Here is a 13,734-nt window from a genome sequence, read left to right as displayed (position 1 = left end):
ACAATTCCGTAGTGCTTAATTACTATGTACCAGGCACTGGGCTAAGCACTTTTACATTTGTTTCATCATTTGTTCCTCACAACAGCCCTGGCAGGTAGCTGCTATAATTATTCCCATTTAGAGATAAGAAAACTGAGGCAAACAGAGAGTCAATGATTGGTCTAGGATCACACATGTGTGTCTGAGGTTCGATTTGAACTCTGCCCTTTCTGACTTCTGGTCCAGCACTCAATCCACTGGACCACCTAGCTATCTCAAGTTTACTGATGTTTTTGTATTATTCTTGTGGTTTGGCTCAATTTCTTACTTAAGGACCATGCCTTAAACCCAAATCACTCTGACTCTCATCATCAACAATAGGTCCCAGCCCAAGCCTCCCTTGGTCTTTGTTTGGGTCTGGATGGCTCAGAATGAATGTAAATAGCAACTATTTCTGTTCTGGCCAGAAACTTCCCCTCTCAGATTGATTTTTTCTTTTTTTTTTTTCCTAGGTAAAAGAGGCCATTCTCTGCCTCATTTCTTATCTAGCCTTAATCACTGAATGGGCCAAACTGAGACCTGTTAAAGACCTTAGCTTAAAAAGGCCAAGGTCCCTTACTGAATCAGGGCCATCTCCAGTTGTCCTAATCTGTATCTTACCACTGGACCCAGATGGCTCCAGAGGAGAAAGTGAGACTGGTGACTTTGCACAGCCTGCCTCACTTAAATCCAATTCACTTGCATGTCATGGCATCACCTCACTTGTGTCATGGGCCTCTTTGAGGACAAAGGGCAAACAGCAACATAAAGGAGTGACAGCTTGCATTTTTATAGGGCCTAACAATTGTTATCTCATTTGATCTTTACCGCAATCATGGGGTTATCCCCATTTTACAGTTGGAGAAAACTGAGGTAAACAGAGGTTACATGACTTGCCCAGGATCATACATGTGGTAAATCTCTGAGGCCAGATCTGAGCTCAAGTTTTTCTAAGTCCTGGCCCAGTGCTGTATCCACTATGCCACCTAGCAATGGATGTAACCTTTTGTGAGCCCTTTCCTTGAGAGGGAGGGGACAGTCTTTATCCAATCCCCTGGATTCCAATGATTTCTTTTTTCTTTTTTTCTTTTTTTGGTTAAGCAATGGGGTTAAGTGACTTGCCCAGGGTCACACAGCTAGTAAGTGTTAAGTGTCTGAGGCTGGATTTGAACTCAGGTCCTCCTGTCTCCAAGGCCAGAAGCTCTATTCACTGCACCACCTAGCTGCCCCAATTCCAGTGGTTTCTTAAAGAATACCAGACAGTGGCTTTAAGTGTTGATCTGGTGATTAAAGGACAGAAAGGAGGCTGAGGTGACATCAATGGAAATGCAGGCAGTCCCACCCCCAGGGGACTTCACTAAGGGACTGACATCCTTTGTCTTCAGAATTAACACTATTCTCAGAATGTAGAGGAAACCTCCCAGAATGTTGGGTGGACTCCTTTTGGTGGATTTATAGGAGGACATGGACAGGAGTCCATGAGTAGAGGATAGCAAGCATGGAAGGTTGGAAATGCCCACATTGATGAGACCACACATCCATTGATGTATTGGCTTTGATATTAAATAACTGTGCCACCTTGAGAAAGACATTTCCCCTTTCCGTTCTTCAGTTGGAGGGAATGATCGGCAGATTTAGGCCTTTGAGTCCCTTCAAACTTTGACAGCCTAAGAACCTTTAATATTATTATTGTTGTTCTTGTTGGAGAGACTCTAGCTATATCCTTTCCACGTCCAGGGCCCTCCTGCCACTCACTAGCCTCATGCCCCAGTCTGCCCTGATAATAATAGCTAACATGATCATCCCTCAACTTTACATCTCATCTTCTTAGTGACATGCCTAACTCCTAGCCTTCAGGTATCCTAGGCCCAGTCCTCAGAATCAACAGTGCTGGCCTTCATTCATGTCTTTTTCCCCCCCATAAATTTAATATTTTCTTTTCCCCCTAATTTCATATAAAAACAACTTTTAACATTTTTTAAAACTTTGAGTTCCAAATTCTCTCCCTCCCTTCCTCCCTCCCCCTTCCCTGAGATGGAAAGCATTTTGACATGGGTTATACATGTGCAGTCATGCAAAAAGTGTTTTTATATTAGTCATGTTGTAAAAGGAAACACAGTCAAAAAACTCCCTGAGAAATAAAGTAAAAAAAAAAAACTATGCTCTGATCTGCATTGACTCCATCAGTTCTTTCTCTGGCACTCAATAGCATTTTTCATTGTAAGTCCTTAGGAATTGTCTTGGATCACTGTATTGCTGAGAATAGCTAAGTCATTCACAGCTGATCATCTTACAATATTACTGTTACTGTGTATAATGTTCTCCTGGTTCTACTCATTTCATTTTGCATCAGTTCATTCCAGTCTTTCCAGGTTTTTCTGAGAGCATCCTGCTCATCATTTCTTATATCACAATAGTATTCCATCACAATAATATACCACAACTTGTTTAGCCATTTTCCAATTGATAGGCATCTCCTAAATTTCCAGTTCGTTGCCACCACTAAAAGAGCAGCTATACATATTTTTGTATGCATAGGTCATTTTCCTTGTTGTTTTTTATCTCTTTGGGATACAGACTTAATAGCAGTATTGCTGGATCAAAGGATATGCCCTTCGGCATAGTTTCAAGTTGCTCTACAAAATAGTTGAATCAGTTCACAATTCCACCAATAGTGCATTAGTTTCTCAATTTTTCCACATCCCCTCCAATATTTGTCTTTTTCACCAATCTGATAGGTATCTGTAATACATCAGAGTTATTTTAATTTGCTCTAATCAATACTGATTTAAAGCATTTTGTCTGAAAACTTCCAGTTCATGTCTTTTGATAATTTATCAATTGGGAATGGCTTTTATTTTCATAAATTTCACTCAGTTCTCCATATATTTGAAAAATGAAGCCTTTATCGAAGATACTTGCTGTAAATTGCCCCCCCAGTTATGACTACTGTGTATTTCCCTCCATCCTATTTTCCCCATTTACCCAACTCTCTCTTTTTTCACCCTGTCCATACTCAAAAGTGTTTTTCTTCTGACTACCACCTCTCCCATCTGCCCTCTCTTCTATTATTCTCTATCATCCTCTTCTCTCATTCCCTTCCCCTATTACTTTCCTGTAGGGTAAGATAGATATCTATACCCAACTGAGTATGTATGTTATTCCCTCTTTGAGACAATTTTGATGAGAGTAAGGTTCAAGTGCTGTTGCCTACCTCCCCCACATTTTCCTTCACTGTAAAAGGTCTTTTGTGCTTCTTTTATGTGAGATAATTTATAATTTACCTCATTCTACCTCTTCCTTCCCTCTTCTCCCAATGGATTCCTCTTTCTCACCCCTTAATTTTATTTTTTTTAGATATCATCCCATCATATTCAACTCACACCAGTACCCTCTGTCTATATACACTTCTTCTACTTGCTGTAATAATGAGAAAGTTCTTAGGAGTTACAAGCATTATCTTGTCATGCAGGAATGCAAACAATTTAACCTTATTAAGCTTTTTATGATTTCCCTATAATTTCTTTATGTTTAGCTTTTTTATGCTTCTCTTGAATATTCTATTTGCAGGTCAAATTTTCTTTTCAGTTCTGGTCTTTTCATCAGGATTGCTTGAAAGTCCTTTATTTCATTGAAAATCAATTTTCCCTCCTGAAGGCTTATACTCAGTTTTGCTGGGTAGGTGATTCTTGGCTATAATCTTAACTCCTTTGCTCTCCAGAATATCATATTCTAAGCCCTCCAATCCTTTAATGTAGAAGCTAATAAATCTTGATATTTGAATTATTTCTTTCTGGCTGCTTGCAATATTTTCTCCTTGACCTGGGAGCTTTGGAATTTGGCTATAATATTCCTGGTGGTCTTCATTTTGGGGTCTCTCACAAGAGGTGATTGGTACAGTTTTCCTTGATGATTTCTTGAAAGATGATATCTAGGCTCTTTTTTCATCACAATTTTCAGGTAGTCTAATAATACTTGAATTATCTCTCTTGGATCTATTTTCCTGGTCAATTGTTTTTCCAATGGAATATTTCACATTTTCTTCTATCTTTTCATTCATTTGATTTTGTTTTATTGCTTTTTGATGTTTCATGGAGCTTACATTTGCCCAATTCTAATTTTTAAAGAATTGTTTTCTTCATTGGGCTTTTGTGGCTCTTTTTCCATTTGGCCAATTCTGCTCTTTAAGGCATTCTTCTCTTCATTGGATTTTGTGCCCCCCCCCCTTTTTGGGCCATTTAGTCAATTCTGTTTTTTAAGGTGTTACTTTCTTCAGTATTTTTTTGTGCCTCCTTTACCAAGATGTTGACTCTTTTTTCATGATTTTCTTGCATCACTCTCATTTCTTTTCCCGATTTTTCCTCTACTTCTCTTATTTGATTTTTAAAATCCTTTTTGAGCTCTTCTAGGAATTCTTTTTGGGCCTGAGACCAATTCACTTTCTTCTTTGAGGCTTTGGAGATAGCAGTTTTGACTTTATTGTCTTCTTCTGAGTTTGTGGTTTGATCTTCCCTGTCACCATAGTAACTTTCTATAGTCAGGATATTTTTGTTGTTCACTCATTTTTTTAGACTACTTCTTGACTTTTAGTTTTATGTTAAGGTTGGGATCTGCTTCCGAGGTGGAGGGGCCACTGTCCCAAGCTTTGAGTTTTTTGTGAAGCTGTTTTCAGTGTTAGTTCTGGGAGTCTATAAGCTTTCAGTTTTTCCAAGATGGTATGATCTAAGGAGAGGTGTGTTTACTACTCTCCTAGCCTATGATCTGGTCTGTGAGGGACTACAAGCACGTTTATCTGTCCTAGAACTGTGACCAGGGTCCCTAATTTCCTGTGGCTGCAAGCTCTGGTATGCTAGTGCTCTTGTTTGCCCTGGGATTGTGACCCCGGATTATGTCCTGGATTGGTATATGGACAATGCAACAGAACCCTGCACCCAGTGCCGGCAAATTTCCTTCTGGCTAGTTGTCCAACCCCCTTACTGTCTGTGTCTAAGAGTTTCGGAAGCAGTTGCTGCAGCCACAGATTCAGTCTGCCCCAAGGCTTGCTGCTGGTTTCCTGTGGCATGGCCTGTATTGGTGTAGCTTGTGTTAGACTGTGCTCCACTCTCATCCTGGTGCAATAAACCTTTCTGGCTGGCCTTCTAAGTTGCCTTGGGCTGGAAAATTGTTTCATCTCATCCTTATGTGGGTTCTGCCATGCCAGATTTTGTTTTGAGGCATTATTTAAAGTTGTTTGGAGGGAAATTTGGGAGAGCTCAGGTGAGTCCTTGCCTTTTCTCTATCATCTTGGCTCTATTACTCCATTCACATCTTAAGAGAAAAGACTTTGCCCATCTGTCTCCCACACTAATTGGACCCTTTTTCATAATGACCTTAGGGCTGAATAGGCAGGAACTCAGACTACAGCTTCTATTTCCCACCCCCAAATGAGGAAAGGGGCTCACAGGGAAAGTTTCTCCTTCCCTGAATCAGAGGAAGCAGTCCTGCTTGAATTTTAGGGGATTATAAGCTTTACCTCTCTCCAAGAAGCTTAGAGAACCCACCTTAGTAAACCTGATACTCCCTGCTTCCCCTCAGCTGTCTTTTCCCCATCCTTTCAAACCATGCTGTGGTGGAAAAAGCCCAGGACTTCAAGTCAAAAGATATGGGTTTGAAACCTAGATCCAACTTTCTCTAGCCATGAGATCATAGACAAATCACTGCCTTTCTGAGCTTTGGTTTCCTTATCTGTAAGATGGGGATTATCATATTTGTGCTATCTACTCCACAGGAAAAAGCTGTGTATACTTTGAAGCGCTATTTGCACATGAACACTTACTTTAAATTGGTTTTGAACTTTACAAAGCATTTTACATAGGTTATCTCATTTGATTCTCCTAAGTCTTGGGAATCCCCAAGACTCAGCTGGACTTCGCTCCACTAACCCTCTCCCTGATATCTTTTTCAGAAGAACCGCTATCTATATAATTGTCCCTAATCTTGTGATTGTAAAACTGAATTTTAAATCTTGTTCAGTTGAGTCTAATTCTTCCTGATCCTGTGGACCATAGCATGCCAGGCCCTTCTATCCTCCAATATCTATTGAAGTCTGTCCAAGTTCATGCTTATTGTTTCCATGACACTATCGATCCATCTCATCCTCTGTCATCCCCTTCTCCTTTGCCTTCAATATTTCCCAACATCAAGATCTTTTCCAGTGGGTCCCATCTTCTCATTACCTGGTGAGAGTATTTAAGCTTCAGATTCAGTATTTGACTGAATTAATTTCTTTAAGTATTGACTGAACTGATCTCTTTGCCATCCCAGGGGCTCTCAAAAGTAATCTCCAGTATAATTTTAAAGCATTGATCCTGCAGTACTCAGCTTTCCTTATGGTCTAACTCTCACAGCCATACATTGCAACTGGAAAAACGGTAGCTTTGACTATACAGACCTTTGGTCAGCAAAGTGATGTCTCTGCTTTTTAGTATGCTGTCCAGATTTGCCATAGGTTTGCTTCCAAGGAGCAAGAGTCTTATAATTTCATGGTTGCAGTCGCTATCTGCAGTGATCTTTGAGCCCAAGAATATAAAACCTGATACTGCTTCCATTTCTTCTCCCTTGATTTGTCAGAAGGTGATGGGACAGTTGCCAACATCTTTTTTTTTTATGCTAAGCTTCAAGCCAACTTTTGCCCTCTCCTCTTTCACCCTTATCAAGAGGCTTCTTAATTCTTTTTCACTTTCTGCCATCATCAGAGTGGTATCATCTACATATCTGAGGTTGTTGCTATTTCTCCTGGCAACTTTAATTCCAGCTTTTGATTCATCCAGCCTGGCATTTTGCATGGTGTATTCTGCATATAAGTTAAATAAATATACTGACAATATACAGCCTCGTCATACTCCTTTTCCAGTCTGAAACCAATCAGTTGTTCCATATTTGGGTCTAACTGTTGCTTCTTGGCCTACATACAGGTTCCTTAGGAGATAAGTAAGATGATCTGGCACTACCATCTCTTGGAGGACTTGCCACATTTTGTTGTGATTCACATAGTCAAAAGCTTAGATAGAAGCACAAATGGCATACTTATCAGATTTGCCAATGACACAAAATCTCTATAGACTAGAACACTAGGCCAAATTTAAGAAAATAACATTTAATGGGGACAAATATAAACATTTGAATCCTAGTGGAAGACTATCCATCACTGACCTTCCCCAGAGAAGAATTGTTTAATGTTATATTGCTCTTCTTCCACCTCCTTAACCCCTATGTTCTACACGTAGTAGACTCTTAGTAAAACTTTGTTGAATGTCTGGTACAGAGGGGGTACAATTGATTAAATAAAAAAATTCAGTGAAGATGATCCTATGATCTGCCACTAAAATGAGAGGCTTGAAGAAGAGACTTCTGCCTCTGAGTATAGCTGCTGGATCTCAAGAAGGTACTTAAACCCTGAGGCCCAGTGTCTGTTATTATTGTTGTTCATTCATGTCTGACCCCTCCCCCTCTGCCCATGACCCCATTTGGGGTTTTCTTGGCAAAGATACTGGAGTGGTTTACCATTTCCTTCTCTAGCTCATTTTATAGATGAGGAAACTGAGACAAACAGGGTTATAGTGACTTGCCCAAAATCACATAGCTAGTGAGTATCTGAGGCTGGAGTTGAACTCATGAAGATGAGTCTTTCTCATTTCAAGCCCAGTGCTCTATGCACTGTGTCACCTGGCTGCCTCCAATGTCTCTGACTCCATCCCAAATAAGTATGATGTCCCTACCTCATATAATTGTTCAATTTAGGAAATATTTATTAAACATCTGCTATGTATAAAATGTTGTGGTAGGGTCTGAGGATACAAAGATAAATATGAAAAAACAGTTCCTGCCCTCAAGGAGTTTATGTTCTGGTAGAGGATACAACATATAAATAAAGAAAAGATCATTAAAAAAATTAAATAAACTTTTATTGATTTTTTTAAACAACACCATACTTTCCCCTACTATCCCTTCCCCTCCACTCTCCCAAAGAGCCAACCCGTGTAATAAGTAGTATTTTTAAAGACAGAAAAAGAAGAGGAAAAGAAATCCCCATAACTGATCAATACATTGAAAAAATCTTAAAATACGTACAATATGCAACACTTGGGGACTCCTTTTGAGCTATGCTTGTTCATCATAATTTTGAAATATTCACTTTTTAAAACATAAATAGTATTTTATTTTTTCCAATTACAAATAAAGACAATTTTCAACATTCATTCCTATAGATTTGGAGTTCCAAATTTTTATCCCTCCCCCCCTCACCCCAAGAGGGCAAGCAATCTGATTTAGGTTATACATGTGCAATCATGTAAAACACATCATTCACTTTTTTTCTTGGCAAGGCAATGGGGTTAAGTGACTTGCCTAGGGTCACACAGCTGGTAAGTGTTATGTGTCTGAGGCCGGATTTGAACTCAGGTCCTCCTGACTCCAGGGCTGGTACTCTATCCACTGTGCCACCTAGCTGCCCCACATAGCATTCACTTTTGACTTTTGTGCATATGTGTGTTTGTGATTGCTCTTTCCATTTCCAGTGTTGTAGTCATTGTGTATATTATTTTCTTGACTCTGTTTACTTCACTCTGCATCAATTTCTGTAGATCTTCTCATGTTTCTCTGTATTCATTGCATTTGTCATTTCTTACAGCACAGTAATATTCCATTACATTCTTGTACTGCAAATTGATTAGTCATACCAATAGATAGATATCCTATCACAAAAAGAGCTATAAATATTTTGGTAATGCAAGATAATTTGAGGAGAATGAGAAAAGGGAGGGGAATGGGAAAAGGCTTCGTTTACTATAGGAGGAGTCACTTAAACCTCTGAGGCTTGAAAGAGCTAAAGATTCTGAGGAATTCAAGCAATGAAGAGGTTTTTCCAGCATGGAAGTGCTTTTTTGGGAGAAGTCACAGAAGTGAAAGAGGGAATGTCCTGAAAGAAAGGATTATTTTTCTCTCATATTCAATTATTGAATTAGGACCAGGATTTTTTCAAAAGCCTGTAGGTTGTTCAGTCTCTGAAAGACACTGTTTTTTTTGTTAGGGAATGGGGTTAAAGGACTTGCCCAGGGTCACGAACCTAGTAAGTGTCAAGTGCCTCAGGCCAGTTTTGAACTCAGGTCCTTCTGACTCCAGGGCCAGTGCTCTATCTACTATACCACCTAGCTGCCCGACACACTGTTAATAATGAGATTGAATTAACTTTATCCTCAATCTTATTCAGACCCCACTCAGGTGAGAAAGCTGAGTGGGGATAAATTCTTTGATTAAATTGCCCAAGGCTGGGGGTGATTTGGAAGTAAAAGACATGATCAAGCCCCTCATTAGAATAGGTCTACCTCTCATTATAATATTCATTCTTTCTCAATACTTGTTAATCAATCAGAGTGATTGCCACCCTGAGGAACATCCACTTTTCCAAAGACATATTGGGGGGCAGCTAGGTGGCGCAGTGGATAGAGCACTAGCCCTGGAGTCAGCAGGACCTGAGTTCAAATCTAGCCTCAGACACATAACACTCACTAGCTGTCTGACTCTGGGCAAATGACTTAACCCCAATTGCCTCACATTTAAAAAAAAAAAAGGGGGGATATACAAAGGCATACTGAGTGGGTTCTATGAGGGTATTTGGCATTTGAGAGTGTCACTGGTCCCTTTTATTAATGTTATGTTAGCATTATTAATAAAATGATTAATTACCCATAAATTATGTCTCTCAGCCTTTTTGAGCCTCACAGTCCAGTTCAGAGAACAATCACTGGGTCAGTTTGACTGCCATGCAGTGTGCATAAAGGAGTGTAAGAAGAAAGCAAGGTTGCAGTGAGGTGGTGGCCTTTAAATGCTGGACTGAGGGGCTTCTTTTTTTTAGCCTATACATTCCTTAAGTCTAGAATGGATTCCCTTCTCTTTGCTACCTATTAAATTCCTACATATCTGTTAAGCCCAATTCATAAGCCACCTTCTCCATGAAGTCTTTCTTGAGAACCTTGGTTAGCAACAGAATTTCATCCCAGACTTCACTTAAGACTTCGTGCTTAGCACCTAATGCAATAATTATGTAATGTTGTTTATTAGAGAGGCAGCATGAAATAGATAGTTCAGAATCAGGAAGACTTGGGTTCAAATCCTTCCTGGACAAGCTTTCAGTGCCCCAGGCAATTCTTTAAGACTTTAAGTAGCAGAATACTTGAATTCTGAATGGCAGAGGGGGAAGAATTTCCTACCAAGGAGTTCCCTACACAAAAATGAAATCACAGGTCTGGACCAAAAAAAAAATGGCTTATTACTTTTCATAGAGGTAGGAAGGGGGTGGTCTGATTGAGTTAGGAAAGGAACAATAACAAAAAAAAAAGGATTTGGAGCTGGGCCTTAAAAGATGAGGGAGACAAGAGGGAGGACAGTCTAGGTGCAAGTTGTTGTACTTGAGTCATTTTTCAGTGGTGTCTGACTCTTTGTGATCCCATTTGAGGTTTTCTTGGCAAAATTACTGGAGTAGTTTGCCATTTCCTTCTTCAGTTCATTTTACAGATAAGGAAACTGAGGCAACAAGATTAAGTGACTTGTCCAGGGTCATACAGCTAGTAAGTGTCTGAGGTCCTCCTGACTTCAAGGCCTGTGCTTTGTCCACAGCACCAGTTAGCTGCTCTTTGCCTATTGAATTTCAAAGAATCTCAATGAGCTCACTATTTGCCACCATCATCTAGGCTTACCACATAGATGAGTTGTCACTGAATTGCTTGCTGTATTTGAATGTAAAGTATGTAAACTTGAAGTTAGATAGTTTTTGTGTAGAAGTAAAAAGTACCATAATATTTTCTAAATTTCTCCACATCAGTCTTTTTTTTTTTTTAAGGCAAATGGGGTTAAGTGACTTGCCCAGGGTCACACAGCTAGTAAGTGTCAAGTGTTTGGTCTGAGACTGGATTTGAAGTCAGATCCTCCTGACTTCAGAGGCAGTGCTCTATCCACTGTGCCAACTACCTGCTCTACCACATTGGTTATTTTGACAAGTACAATAGAATAAGCTAGTTTCCAAAAAAACACTTAAACTTTCAATAAATCTAAGTAACTTGAGAATGGATATAATCATTTAAAATTTTAATACAGATGCAGAATAAATTGGAAAGACAAAGTACTGTTTCCAGAGAAAATGAGACACTTTAAAACCAGACTGAAAAAACCCCCCACAAACAACTATGTCTATGACATCAAAAAGATTTTTTGCATAGTAAAGAGTTCACAGATTTGCTAAGTAGAAAAAGCCATTATCAGGACTCTATGATTGGGGTTGAGTTTAAATCAAACGGTACCACACCTCAGAGAGGGGTGCTTATTGAGCTGTGGGGTCACAGCCTAGTGAATTCTGCACCTCCATCCTCTGACTCATCCTCTTATCATCTTCTTCTTCTTTTTCTTCTCTCTCTCTCTCTCTCTCGATATGGATCTGCTTTATCAACTCTTGTTTGTTAAGAGTCAGTTTGCTATCTGTTTTGCCACTTACTTGAAGAAAAAACAATTTCTATAAGACCAAACAGTCACTATTACTGTACTCTGTGTGTGTGTGTGTGTGTGTGTGTGTGAGTGTGTGTACGTGCGTGCCTGCGCTTTTAAGAAATAAACTGGAGGGAGACGGATGGGTGGCAGTGCACTTAGGGAAAGAGAAAGAGATAGAAATAGATGTTCATAATTGCTGGGACCATTTCCAGCATAGAGGTTCAGAGAATGCTGTCTTCCTTCCCTAGAAGGAAATGTTATTGATTCATATTTTTAAATTTCCTCAAAGCAGAGAAAGACCAAGTGAATTGGAATCAAAAGACACCTAGGCATAACTGAGAATATAGAAGTCCCTTTGGGGAAAATGTTGGAGTTAGCTATCCTGAGATCAGTTGCTTCAGGCACCTTTAAAAGGTATCTTTGTTTTTCTCAAGAAGGAGCCAAGGGCTCCTGAAATAAAGTAATGGCTAGAGGGGAAGAGTGTTGGAAATAGAAGGTACTGATCTTAGTGAATGGGTGGAATCCATGCAGGGGAATAGCCAAAATGGAATAACTAATTCTCTTGTTCACTAAATCCTCACATCTAACCCCATACATTTCTAGAACCACAAACAATCATATTAGAAAGTGTTAGTGGTTGTATGCTTAAGATTTGTTTGTATGTTTTTATAAAGTAGAAGTTTTTAGTTTTACTTTTTAAAAATTTTTCTTGATAATTAATATTTAATTTTCAGTATTCATTTCCATAAGATTTTAAGTTTTAAATTTTCTCCCCCTTCCACTCCCCCCACCGAAGATGGCGACATGCAATCCTATACAGGCTCTACTTATACATTCATATTAAGCATATTTGCCCATTAGTCACGATGTAAAGAACAATTAGAACTAATAGAAGAAACCATGAGAATGAAGCAATAAAATGAAACGACAAAGGAAAAGGAGAGCAAATAGTATGCTCCCATCTGCATTCAGACTCCATAGTTCTTTCTCTGGATGTGGATAGCAACTTCCATCACGAGCCTTTCAGAGTTGTCTTAGATTCTTGCATATGCTATGGCACACAATTGGGCAAAATAGCTCCTAATTATTGTTTTGATTTCCTCTTCATTGGTAGTGAATTCACCCTTTTCATTTTTGATGCTGGTAATTTGGTTTTCTTTCTTTTTTTTTAAAATCAAATTAACCAAAGGTTTATCTATTTTATTGGTTTTTTCATAAAACCACCTCTTAGTTTTCTTTATTAGTTCAATGGTTTTCTAAATTTCAATTTTATTAATCTCTCCTTTGGTTTTCAGAATTTCTAATTTGGTATTTAATTGGGGATTTTCAATTTGTTCTTTTTCTAGCTTTTTAGTTGTATGCCCAATTCATTGATCTCTTTTTTCTCATTGGATTGTGAGGTTGTTATGCCTTAGTACATGGTCAGTTTTTGTGTAGGTGCCATGTAGGTGCCGAGAAAAAGGTATATTCCTTTCTGTTCCCATTCAGTTTTCTCCAGAGGTCAACCATATTTAATTTTTCTAAGATTCTATTGGTCTCCTTAAATTCTTTCTTGTTTCTTTTGTGGTTATCTAGTTCTGAGAGGGGGAGGTTGAGGTCCTCCACTAGTATAGTTTTGCTATCTATTTCTTCCTGTATCTCCCTTAACTTCTCCTTTAAGAATTTGGCTGCTATACCACTTGGTGCATATACGTTTAGTAATGATATTACTTCATTATCTATGGTACCTTTTACCAGAATGTAGTTTCCTTCCTTATCTCTTTTAATTAGATCTATTTTTGCTTTTTCTTTAAGATCAGGATTGCTACCCCTGCTTTTTTTTAGTTCAGCTGAAGCATAATATATTCTGCTCCAGCCTTTTTCCTTCATTCTCTGTGTATCCCTCTGCTTCAAATGTGTTTCTTGTAGATGGTGGAGTAAAAAGTAAGTCGCTCTTACCCTCCCTTATTAACTTCTGAAAGCCCAGAAAATATCACCCCAGGAAAAACCCTGGAACAGCTGAACCAGAAGAAAGACAGAGTGCAACAGTCTGGTAGCCCAGGTAGCTTAAGGGATTAATAGGAAATGTGTTTCTTGTAAACAACATATTGTAGGATTATTGTTCTTAATCCATTCTGCTACCTTTTTCCATTTTATGGAAGAGTTCATCCCATTCACATTCATAGTTATGATTACTCTCTGGGTCTTTCTCTCCACCCT

This window comes from Phascolarctos cinereus, unplaced genomic scaffold (assembly GCF_003287225.1).
Source record: "Phascolarctos cinereus isolate Bilbo 61053 unplaced genomic scaffold, phaCin_HiC Scaffold_4;HRSCAF=312, whole genome shotgun sequence".
NCBI classification, from domain to species: domain Eukaryota; kingdom Metazoa; phylum Chordata; class Mammalia; order Diprotodontia; family Phascolarctidae; genus Phascolarctos; species Phascolarctos cinereus.
The sequence above is the reverse complement of the archived record's forward strand: the minus strand, read 5'-3'. Positions refer to the sequence as shown.